The 12,193-nt window shown below is 54.3% G+C and overlaps 1 protein-coding gene and 1 long non-coding RNA gene across 3 annotated transcripts in view; one reads left to right on the top strand and one right to left on the bottom strand.

The window, feature by feature from the left end:
- Positions 1-12,193, bottom strand: part of LOC125281949 (ral guanine nucleotide dissociation stimulator-like) — a 476,760-nt gene that overhangs the window by 144,249 nt on the left and 320,318 nt on the right. The gene's annotated exons all lie outside the window — the stretch shown is intronic.
- LOC130543872 (uncharacterized) lies at positions 8,598-11,297 on the top strand. Its single transcript, XR_008959572.1, has 2 exons — positions 8,598-8,837; positions 11,228-11,297. It is a non-coding gene; the product is annotated as an uncharacterized LOC130543872 (long non-coding RNA).

Here is a 12,193-nt window from a genome sequence, read left to right as displayed (position 1 = left end):
TCAGGGAGGCAGGTTCAGGGGGCTTCCTGGAGGAGGTGGTATCTGAACGAATGAAAGGTAGGTCAGAGTTATCAGGGAGGGAAGGGGAAAGAGCGTTCTAGGGCAACAGGAACAGCAGGTGCAGAGGAAAATTACCTTGAGTCACCTTGGGCCTCTCTCAAGTGCAGATTAGCGCCTGACTTCCTCTTTTCTCCCCATTTACTGTTAGCTGTCTATTTTTACTTGTCTTAATTCCTGGTCTGGATGGGTTAAGATAGTTCTCGCATCTGTCCTCTCCTCCCGCCTGAGCACCCGGCAGCAGCCGACCACAGTGGCAGCCAACGACCCGTTGGGCAGGGCTGGCTTCCCTGTTTCCTGTGGAAGTCACCTTTTGTCCCCATTCTCTCAGCCTGCTCGCTGTCTCGGGGCGTCTGGGACAGGTGCACGGTGTCTGAAGTGGGGAAGTACCCTCCATGCAACTGCATCGTTTCAAACACAATGGTGCTCCAGAAATAGACGAGACCGTTGGCTTTCTCTTTCTTCATATATACAAAGTATTTTTTATTTACAAAGAATATGTCTAATTGTCACTTTTCCAATGAAAACATACAAATGGCTAACAGACACATGGAAAAATGTTCAAAATCATTAGCCATCAAAGAAATTCAAATCAAAACCACACTGAGATACCACCTTACGCCAGTTAGAATGGCAAAAATTGACAAGGCAAGAGACAACAATTGTTGGAGAGGATGTGGAGAAAGGGGATCCCTCCTACATTATTGGTGGGAATGCAAGTTGGTACAGCCACTCTGGAAAACAGTGTGGAGGTCCCTTAAAAAGTTAAAAATTGAGCTACCCTATGATCCAGCCATTGCACTACTGGGTGTTTACCCCAAAGATACAGACGTAGTGAAGAGAAGGGCCATATGCACCCCAATGTTCATAGCAGCATTGTCCACAATAGCTAAATCGTGGAAGGAGCCAAGATGCCCTTCAACAGAGGACTGGATTAAGAAGTTGTGGTCCATAAATACAATGGAATATTACTCAGCTATCAGAAAGAACGAATTCTCAACATTTGCTGCAACATGGATGGCACTGGAGGAGATAATGCTAAGTGAAATAAGTCAAGCAGTGAAAGACAACTATCATATGATTTCTCTCATCTATGGAACATAAGAACTAGGATGATCAGTAGGGGAAGAAAGGGATAAAGAAAGGGGGGTAATCAGAAGGGGGAATGAAACATGAGAGACTATGGACTATGAGAAACAAACTGAGGGCCTCAGAGGGGAGGGGGGTGGGGGAATGGGATAGACCGGTGATGGGTAGTAAGGAGGGCACGTATTGCATGGTGCACTGGGTGTTATACGCAACTAATGAATCATCGAGCCTTACATCGGAAACCGGGGATGTACTGTATGGTGACTAACATAATAAAATAAAAAATCATTAAAAAAAAAAAAGAATATGTCTAATTGTAACACGGGCACCGCTGGCCCACCCGCTGAACCCTCAGACGGCCACTGCGCCCGGCCCGCACTCAGCGTCAGCACCCCACTCTGCCTCATACTCTTACCAAGGTGTGTCCTGTCCACGCTTGGACTTTGTTAAATGATGCCATAGCGGGGGTTCTCCTGTGACTTTATCCTTTTACTCAGTATTAGGCCGGGGAAAATCCCTGCTGAATGGCAGGCACCCTGCAGCCCAGCTGGACCCTAACCAGTGGACAGGGGGACTTTGATCTTCTTTTCATCAAATACTCCTTGAACCCCTATTACTCTGTGCCCGACGCAGAGCCGGGACCCGGGAACTAACGTGCCCGGAGCACAGAGAGCCTGCCTGGGGGCCCCTAGCCTGCTGGAGCCGGGCTGGGTCCATGTCGGGACAGGTCCGATTTCAACCCCACTACGCCCCAGAACAGCCAGGCACAACGGCGGCCCGCACACAGTAGACACTCAATAAATGTTTGTTGTGCAGACCGAATGTTGCTCTTAGGGGAGGGAAGTACTCTCACTTCATTTCACCACTGACGACATAGAGCATTGACCCTGTGCTCGTGAGGCCTGGCTGGACCCAGGCATGGCCTCGATCCCTGCAGGACCACAGGGCCCGGCCCGACACATGGCCCTCCACCGCTCGCGGGGGTGCCTGGCGGAGGGCTTGTTGGACCTGACGCCAGGGTGAAGGGCCGCCCTTTGGACCCGTGCAAACCCTGTGAGATGCTGAGCTCAGAGATTACGCAGTCTCCGAGTGAACCGGCGGTAAGCATTTACCAACACATGGCTTCCTCTCATTTACGAATATTTGAAAGAGAAAACTACTTTCGACAGCGAGGCTCTAGCTGCTTAGGGTGGGCTGTCTGGGCAGGTCGGAGGCATTTGGCAAGGCGGCCCCCCTGAGGCGTGGCGGCCCCGTGGCTTTGCCGCGACCCCATCTCTCCGGAGGGCGCTCGGGCTTCATCGGCTGTGCAGCCGTTCCGCGTCCCCTCTGCTGGAGCTGCGCCCTGGCTCTCTCACAATCCCCGTCCTTCTGCACCGTGGGAGCGGACGAAAGAGGCCCAGCCCGAGGCACAGGAGTACACGAGTTGCTCACCACGCGTGCACACACATGCACACACACACCCAGCCCCCAGGATGCCCCATTTAGATGCTCACAAGTCCGTCAAGGTCATCGGTCCCTCTGAGGCTCCTCTGCCCCGCTCACCCGCCTGGTCCCGACAAGAGAGATCTTCCTGTGCGATCACTGTGCTGGGCTCCAAGGGAGCGGGCATCTCAGCCACAGTCCCTGCCCTGGGAGCGGATGGACCAGCACGAGGGCAGAACATCAGGCCTCTAGAGGACGGTGTTGTCCACGCTGGGGAGGTGGCACGGGGGCCCGTCATCTGTGGGGCCACAGAGGAGAAGCCTGGACTCACACCTCCCCCCCCCAGCCCCGTCCCTGTCCTGCCATCCTGCCTCCCAAGGGTTCCTCACTCTGGGCCCTCCCCACTCTGCACCCACTGCTCACTCGGACCCCTCGCTCACCAGCCTGATGACTGTAGAGCTCAGATCCCACTTCCGGCCTCTGCCCTGCAGCCTGGGTCAGTCTCCTCAAATACCTCACTGGCCCCATGTCTTTCCTGGGCCAAGTCCTCAGCCTCTTGCCACCATCCCCAGGACAGATGCCAGCCTCCCGAGCATGGCGCCTGAGCCTTCCCAACCTGGCCCCCGCCCCCTCTCCCGCTGTCTTCATCCCTCCCCAATGTGCGCTGGAGCCCATGCACTGGACGCTGTTCCGGGGCCAGGGCAGAGCCAACGGCAGGACAGACCTCCCCACCAGCTCCTCAGCTGCGGGACCCAAGGACTTGCTTGTGGGGCTCTGCACACGTCACACCGTCCCCACTGCCTTGCCTGCCGTGCTCTCCAGGCCTTTTCTCCCTGCAAAATGCCTCTTCACCTTCCTGGCTGGTCTCAGGGCTTTCTCCTCTTGCCCGAGTCCCCCGCCGGAGCCCTGCTCTGATTCCTTAGCGCCTCTGCCCCTCTCTCTTCCCTGGGTATGCACTTGCTGCCCAGGGAGCTCCGGGGGCAGGGCCGGGGAGGGCTTGTATTTTATTCTTTGCGGGCCCAGCTATTATCACAGAACCAGACGTATAGTAGGTGCTCAGTAAACATCCCAATAGAACCGAGCACGCGAAGGCTCAGGAGGGGAAGCGGCTTCCCAGCGAGCGCCTTCGGACAGCTTGGGTCTGGGAGCGGTCACGTCTGACTTCTTCATAGCCAACATTTTCTCCTGATGTGCTGGTCCTCTCGTTCCCCGGAGAAAACTCTTTATTCAGACTCATGTTTTTCTTTGTTTATGGATATGTAAACTTTACCAAGAAAAGTCAAAGCCTGGCTTATATTTTCACGTGGAAAACCAGGTAACCCTTAGCTCAGGACTTTTGTGAGGAATAAATAATTTAACTGTTTTAACTGTAGTGCAGTTCCGTGTTGCTGGAGAAGGAAAGAAGTGCCCCGGATCCTTCCAGAACGCTTGTTCTCCTGGGCCCTGGGGGAGGAAAATGCTCTGGATCCCTGCAGGATTAATTTATTCCAAAGAAATAGAAGAATGCTCGGTAGGCGAACATCGGATGAAGTGCCAAAGGCCAAGACAGCCTGTCCTCCGGAAGCTATGCCCTGGGAGCAGAAGGAGGTCACACAGAAAACCTCCGGGGAGGGCGGACCCAGCCTGGCCACGGGTGGAAAGAGGACACGCCCCTGGGGCATTTGGACCCTGGAGAAAGGACAAGAGGAGTAGCTGAGCCCGAAAGGCTTAGGGAAGAGAGAAGAAGAGTCAGAAACAAGTTTGTGTTGGTGCCTCGTAGGCCAAGACACTCCCTCAGCTGTCCTCACCGTGTGTGCTCTAGGCCTTGAGTTCCTGCTTTGCCTCATGTGAAAATCTGGCCCCTGATTTCTTTCTGTTAGTGTTTCTGGGGTACCCCTGACCTTTGTTTTACTTTTAATCATCTGGTGGAATTTCGTGTTAGGTCCTTTCCTTGTTACCAGCATCACACTGGATTTTGTATTTTGACCTGTTCTCCAGGTCTGTTTTTCAACTGGAAGATTTCACACATCTGCGCGAAAGTATATTCATTCTAGACCGTAAAGCAAAACACAACAGATTACACAGCAGTCTGTTTAGTATCAGCTCACAAATGTAGGACTAAATCCCAAACTGTGTGGGCGGAGCATGTGTGTGTATGGACGTACATCAAAAACTTAACTGCTTATCCTGGGTGGTGTGAGCTTTTTCTTTTTGCTTAAATGTATTTTCTCATGAACACGTGTCACACACACACAAAGGATTAAAGTTTCATAGGTTAAGAGTCAAATAATTTGCAACCAGGTTTAAGGGCAATGGGGCACCTCAACTCTTGATGGAAGAAACTCACATTACCTCTGGAGCTCTCGGCCAGAGGAGTAAAAAGGGCAATGATTTGAGGACAATAAACACCGGCTGGAACATGGTGACGAGCACCCGAACGCTGCAGTGGGCATTTCGGCTCTGTCGTGTGTGGACGCTTACGGTTATACATGTCAACATGACCCAGTGTCCACTTACCATTAAGTCAGAGGACTGGCCCTGTAGATGATTCCTATAAACCATGAGAGCAGAAGGTCATGCCGATCGCACCTGACCATCGACCGTGGTGTATGTGACGCTGGACCCTCAGAACAACCCTGCAAAGTAGGTAGTACTATTCCATCTTACAGACAAGAAACCGAGGCCCAGAGAGAGAAAGTCACTTGCCCAAGGTCAAAGACAGCACATATTGGAATCAGGATTTGCAGCAGGGGTATGAGAATGAGGAGGCCGGAACCCTGAGTTCAGGGTTGTAGCTTGGAGGGAAATAGCCCCTCCCACTGGGGGAGGAGGTAGGAGAACACAGGTGCAGCCCTCGGCTGAGGTGTGCTCTGGGCAGCCCTGCAGGGAGGCGGAAAGCACCATGCATTTGGTCGGGGGGCCCTGACCAAGTCTGGGTAGTGCAGGACAGGCTCAGGGAGGGGTGGGGCTGGCAACATGGGGGCCCAGACTTCGAAAGGCCCATATGCCTCCCGGGTCGGACTTGTAAATATTCAAATGTCCCCGCTCTCTGCACGAGGCTCTTCCACAGTCACCGGTAGGTTCAATTTTTCCAACAGCCGGTGAGGTGGGGGTCATCCCTGTTTTACAGATAAGGGAACAGGCAAATATTTGTCCCCTTCGGTGGATTGCCTTTTCATGCTCTTAATAGAATCCTTTGATGCACAAAAAGGTTTTAATTTTGATGAAGTCAGTTTCTCTCTCTTTCATTGGCTGTGTTTTTCTGTCATATGCAAGAAATCATTGCCAAATCCAACGTCATGAAGCTTCCCTCTATTCCCTATATTTAAAAGAATTTTAACACCTAAACCACCGCTAAAACGCACAAGGCGTGCTGCTATATAGCACAGTTTGAGACCGGGTCCTCCTAAACTCCGTTAGAGGGATGCCTGGGTGGTGCAGTCGGTCGGGCGTCAGACTCTTGGTTTTGGCTCAGGTGGGGGTCTTGGGGTTGTGCGATCCAGCCCTACCGGAAATCTGCTGGAGATTCTCTCCTTTTTGCCCCTCCCCCACACTGCACACGCTAAATAATAAACCTTTTAAAAAAATAAACTCCATTAAAAAAAATTTATTGAGATGAAACTCCATAGCGTAAAAGTAACCTTTTCGAAGTCGACAGTTCGGTGTTGTTCAGCATTACTCACAACGGTGTGCCCATCCCCCTATTTTTGCCTCTGTCCTTTATGGTTTACAAACAATTTTCATATCTATTTTCTCCTTTGCTCTTCACAGTAATCCTGAGAGTGAGACAGAGCAGCAAGGCTGCTCCTAGGGATGGGGGTGCCCGCAGCAAGAGCCCCTGTAACAGCGAGCTCTGCAGCCTGTCCGACCTGTCCCTTCCCTGGCTCCAGCGTGGGGCGGTGTTACGCCCTTGCAGGTGGCCCCGTTAGCCAGGCTCTGCGTGCTCCCGCTTCTCCCTTGCCTGCATCTTCTGCCTCTAGATGGCCGTTATGTGGCTTTTCCACCTGTGCCTTTGGTGGCTGGTTATCTGCACTTCTGTGTCCAATCCCATCAGCACTCAAGGACAGGGCAGGCGTCTGCAGCACGAGCACTGGGGACTCACCGAAAAGCACAGGGTAAAGAAGGAGCCCTGTGGAGGACCTGTGGCCTTCTCGGGTGTTAAGGGTGAAGCCCAGAGAAGCAGAACCTCGCAGGCCCCGTGCACGGCGGGAGCCAGGCCCGGACCCGTTCACACCAGAAGCTCCCTTCCTCAAACCCACCCTTGCAGCTCTTGAAGGAAAAGGGACACTGCTCTCGCCCGAGCCTCACTTAGGTCTTCTTGACAGCCGCCAAGTGTTTACCTCCCCGAGTCCTGACCACACCCAGCAGCATTTGAACAAACAGGAAGCCGCCGAGGCTTAGGGCCAGTGAAGAGCTTGGCTGTCCCACAGCTCGCACAAGAGCCAGGCTCCAGCCCAGGTCCCTAGAGCCCAGGGCTTTGCTGCCTTCCTGGAGTGGCTCATGCCTCCAAGCCGCATCAGTGAGCCTTTCCTGGGCACTGGGGGTTCATGGGTATCTCCACTCTGCCCTGTGCTGAGGCCACCAACAACGAAAACACCACGGAGAGAGCCAGACAAGTATGAGCAAAATCTGTCCTGCTTTGGAAGTCAGCGACTGTAACTACTTGTCTCATTGGTAACTACCAATGAGATCGCGGATGCCAGACCTAAGTGAGAACCAGCAGTGACCCACAGCCAATAAATAGGTGACTTAGTGAGTGAAACTCAGAACCCATGAGTCAGGCTGCGGGCAGTGAGGGCCTCACCAGGCTGGGAAGGTTGGAGGAATACTGCACTCCCAGGTCCAGGCCCACCCATCCCCGTTGTGATTCTGACATTGCTTTGTTCCTTTTCATCTTAGGCTGATGACAGATGTTTGACATTATTATTAAACATTTGTGGTTTTTAAAAAATGAATCATGGATTATTAGAACTAGAAAAGTTCCTTTCATATCATTTCCCGCTTTTTTTTTAATATTTTATTTATTTATGTATTTGAGAGAGCTAGAGTGAGAGAGCACAAGCAGGGGGAGCAGTAGAGGGAGAAGCAGGCTCACCTATGAGCAGAGCTCTCAATGTGGGGCTCAATCCCAGGACCCCAGGATCATGACCTGAGCCCAAGGCACACACTTAACCCACTGAGCCACCGAAGTGCCCTACCCGCTCGGTTTTATAGATGCTTATGCTGGCCTGCAGAGAGGGATAGGGATGTGCCAAGGTTGGCGGGCAGGCAGAGCTGGGACTGGGATCAGCCACGAAAGCCAGCCTCCTGGGCCCAGTCTGTGGCTGGGGGAGGCCCACGGTCCCCCGGGATCAGGCCAGTCTGGAGCTGGCCAGGTACGGGCCCTGTCTCCTCTCAGACCCTCCTCATCTCTGTGCTCCCAGGCTCCATCCATTCCAGCCGTGCCCACCCCGCGGGGTTTCCTGCCGAATGTTGCTCAACCTCTCACTAGACAGAGCCAGCAAGGTTAACCGGGTTAACCAGGAATGGATCTTTCTACCCCTTCCCCACCAGCCTTTTCTGCCGTCCACGCCCGACCAACTCCGCAGTCCAGGGCACAGGAGGGCTTCCAGGAGGCAGCGAGAGCCGGGGTCGCGCCAGGCCTAGGTCTCTCCTCGCCCTGTAGAGCCGGCCCGGGGCTCCCCAGAGCAGGTGACTTTCACGCCCTGGGCCCCGGGGGCTGGGCGCCCTCGCCTGCCACTTGGGGACGCCGCCCACTTCCCTCCGTTCCCCGGGAAGGGGGCTGCCGGTGGGGCGGGGCCAATGGGGCGAATGCGCGCGAACAGACACGGCGCACGCGCCAGGATCCGCGAGCCGGTAAGGAAATGACTACCTGGCGCGGGGCCCCGCGGCCGCCCCCACCGGACCCCGCGTGCCGCAGCCGGCCACGCCCCCATGGAGGCCCCGCCCCCACCGGACCCCGCGCGCCGCAGCCGGCCACGCCCCCATGGAGGCCCCGACCCCAGGAGGCCCCTCCCCGGGGGAGGTACCGCTCCACAGACTGCTCATTGCGGGGACCCGGCGGCTGGCTGTGGGGCGCCTGGGTGCTGTGCAGGCGGCGCTGCGCGGGGCGCGGGGCTGGGGTCGGGGTCGGCGGCCCCAGGCGCCCGAGTGGGGTGCGCCCAGCGGGCCGCAGCAGCCAAGCAGCTATGGCGGAGGCCGCACCGCAGCACCTGGCGCTGTCCTCAGGGCTGCTGGAGTTGTGCGCGCTGCTGGGGCCCTCCCGGGACAGCCTCCGCGGCCCCGAGCAGGTAGGGGCCGGTGGGGAAACGGAGGCGGGGCGCGGCCGGGCGGCGGCTACGATCGGAGCGCGGGTCTGGCCCCGGCATCCCGGGCGTCTGCGGGGTGGGGGCGGTGCTCGGGGCTCCGGCCAGACCCCCCCTCCACCGCAGCCCGCCCGGTGCGGGGACCTTGGCTGTCCTGGCCGCGGAGGAGTCGCGGGGGTCTGCGGACTGGGGAGCCCTCGCCGGAGAAGAGCGGGGGCTCGGAGGACGCGCCTCCAGGTGCTCTGCCTTCCGCCGCTCCGGCTTCGGGAAGCACACCTGGGCAGGGTGAAGGCGGCTGATGGGGGGAGGCGGGGGTGCGCCGGGGCGCCTGGGGTTACGTCGTCGCGGAAGAAAGGATTTCATTCATTATCCCGGACTTACTGTCTCCTCGGTGGTGGGTGCTGTGCCAGGCACAGCATCGTGAGGTTTGGGGTTTTAGATGTAAGGGGCACTTTCAAATGTTCTGCATTTAGTCATTTTGCGATGAAACCTAACTGTTTTTCTCGCTTGCAGAAAAGGCTGCCTACTCCCCCCCCCCCCCCCCCCCCGCCCGGGGCCCTTTTCTCTTTCTCTGTGTGCTAGCAGCCAGAGTGACAAACCCTTTTCCCGGAAAGCAGCAGTTTTGGACACTCATTCTGTGTGTTTCTTTACTGTGCCCCTGCTTTTTCTTGGTTGTGTAACCCAGGCTTTCTTTTGAATTGGTTTGTGGCCCTCTTTTTCTCTTGGTCCAGGATGTCCATATGACTCTATCTGTGGATTTTTCTCTGGTTAGTGGTGATGCCCAGAGTACTCCGAGATTCCGGCTCTACCGCCCAGTTACCTGGGCAAGTCCTCATCTCATTCTGATCAACAGCAGTGAGAGGCACAGGAAGGCACCCGAGTATTTAGGGGTGCAGCGGAAAGGGTTGAGGTCATCAGGAGAAGCTAGATATTGCTCAAATTAACTGGATAAATGTCTCTTAATGTCTTGGTAGTCTCCTTAGCTTTTTTTTTTTTTTTTTTTAAGATTTATTGAGTGAGGGAGAGAGAGATAGAGCAGGAGAGGGGCTGGGGCAGAGGGAGAAGGAGAAGCAGACTCCCCGCTGAGCAGGGACCCAGGACCCCGGGATCATGACCTGAGCAGAAGGCAGATGCTTAACTGACTGAGCCACCCAGGCGACCTGTCTCCCTTAACTTCATACAGAGCCAACTTCGATGGTTTCTGCATTTCCCTCCTCCTTTCTTACTCCCCAAATCCCGGTGATGTCTGCATCCCCTTTGACCTCTGTCTCCTCTGACCCTCATCGACTGAGTTATCTCCCTGCCTCTAATTTGCCAATGGCATTGCCTCCTTTTTCTTCTGATAGGAAATGACCTGGTTTCAGTTGCTTCTTGGGTGATTTCGGCATGCATGTTGGTTGCCCCAGGGTGAGACGTGTCTCGAGAGCAGGGTGAATGGCACGGTGGTGCTTTCCTGCCCCAAACAGGCCACGGCTTTCCCAGGCAAGTGGCAGTTTGCTACTCTGCATTTTAGCTATTACCCTTTTTATCCTACACGCTGATTCTGTTAGGGGTTCAGCAAGAGGTGGAGCGCAAATATTTGGAGTAGGAAAAAGGCAGCCTTTCGGGACGGATCCAACTTCCTGGGCTGAGCCTCCTTTAAGGCCGATGTTGACGTTACAGTTACCTAAACATGTGACTTCACTTGGCCACTCTGCTGTTATAGCAGTTCTATTTCTAACGTCTGAGGCTTTTTTTATAACTCTGAAAATCACCATTTCTCTGTCGTTGACGCATTCCTGCTCGGTGACAGATGAAAACAAGCCTGGAGGTATGAGAAACATTCCACTTCCTGGTAGGGTAGTAAGGAGTCCTAACTTTCCATTTCATTTCTTAGATGGGTGGTGTTTTGTGAGGGTAGTGACAAAGACTTGGAGAATACGTCCACCCCATGGGAGGTTCTGGCTTGTACATCTCTCTCTACTCCGTGGTTGCCGTGGAGACGAGGCGTGGGGTGTGGAAGGATCTACCACTAACCCTCCGAGTGGGCCGAGAGCTCCCTGCCTCGAGTAGGTCACTGGCGTAATTCTTGGTGTGAAGGCAACATTGTAGCGGTTCTTGGTGGAGAGCGTCCAGGCTTTCGGTTTCTAGAGCAGCACTGTCCACCAGAACTTTCTGAGTGATGACGCCAGTGTTCTTCATCTGTGCCATCCGTGTGTCGGCCACTAGCCACACATGGCTACCAGGTGCTTGAGGCATCGCTAGTGCCACTGAGGAACCGGATTTTACACTTCATTGAATTTTAATTTCAATTTCAATAGCCACGTGGCTATTAACGGTGGTGGACAGCAAGTTCTAGAGCGCTAAACAAATCTGTTTTCTGTTTTATTTCACAGATTATGGCCCATCCTGTGTGAAGATCAGTGCCGCTCTATAATCTAACAGAAATAAATCTGTGGGGGCGCCTGGGTGGCTCAGTCATTAAGCGTGTGCCTTCGGCTCAGGGCGTGATCCCGGCGTTCTGGGATCGAGCCCCACATCAGGCTCCTCCGCTGGGAGTCTGCTTACTTCCTCTCCCACTCCCCCTGCCTGTGTTCCCTCTCTCGCGGGCTGTCTCTCTCTCTTTCAAATGAATAAATGAAATCTTAAAAAAAAAGAATAAGAAATAAATCTGTGATGCTATCAGTTAGGGTGTGTGTGTCTCACTTTTTAATTAGCTCTGGTTTTTTGGACTGAAATGGTTGTTCCCGGGGAGGGGTTAGTAAATCAGTGTGGGCGAGAGAAGAGCAGGAGTGACTGTCCCCAGGCTGTGAGAACAGACCTTGTCTCGCCCGTAGGGGAGGGGCCGTTGCAATGCTCTGGGATCCAGGACTGTGCGTTCAGGAACTTACTCTGATGACCCAGTCGGACACGTGCACGTATGTATGGCAGACACTGTTCACCGCTGCCTTTGCTCAGGTTGTGCGTGTGACGAAGAAGAGAGCATGCCAGCTGTCCCTCGGTAGGGCTGTTACTGCGTCGTCCCCGTGTGGCACCATACAGCTGTGACAGGGAATCAGCCACCCCATATGCTGAAGTGGAGAAAAAAGCTAGTGGAACCAGTAAAAGGAGATGATTGTATGTAGGGGGACAAATCATATTGATATATACGCACATAAGAAACGGGAAGGCTGTAATCTCCGCTGTGCATAGTATTACCCACCCTTTCGTGGAATTAGGGGGAAGGCCTTTCCTTTCTATTCTTATGTATTTTATTCTTCCTGTATTGTCGTTAGCTTTTAACATGAGACTGTATTGCTTATCCAACCAGAAAAGACGCAAGGACATACGTTCAGTGGAAAAACAGGTGTGAGATGTATGGC

The sequence above is a fragment of the Ursus arctos genome, unplaced genomic scaffold (assembly GCF_023065955.2).
Source record: "Ursus arctos isolate Adak ecotype North America unplaced genomic scaffold, UrsArc2.0 scaffold_16, whole genome shotgun sequence".
Lineage (NCBI taxonomy): Eukaryota > Metazoa > Chordata > Mammalia > Carnivora > Ursidae > Ursus > Ursus arctos.
This window is presented reverse-complemented; position numbering and strand designations above follow the sequence as displayed.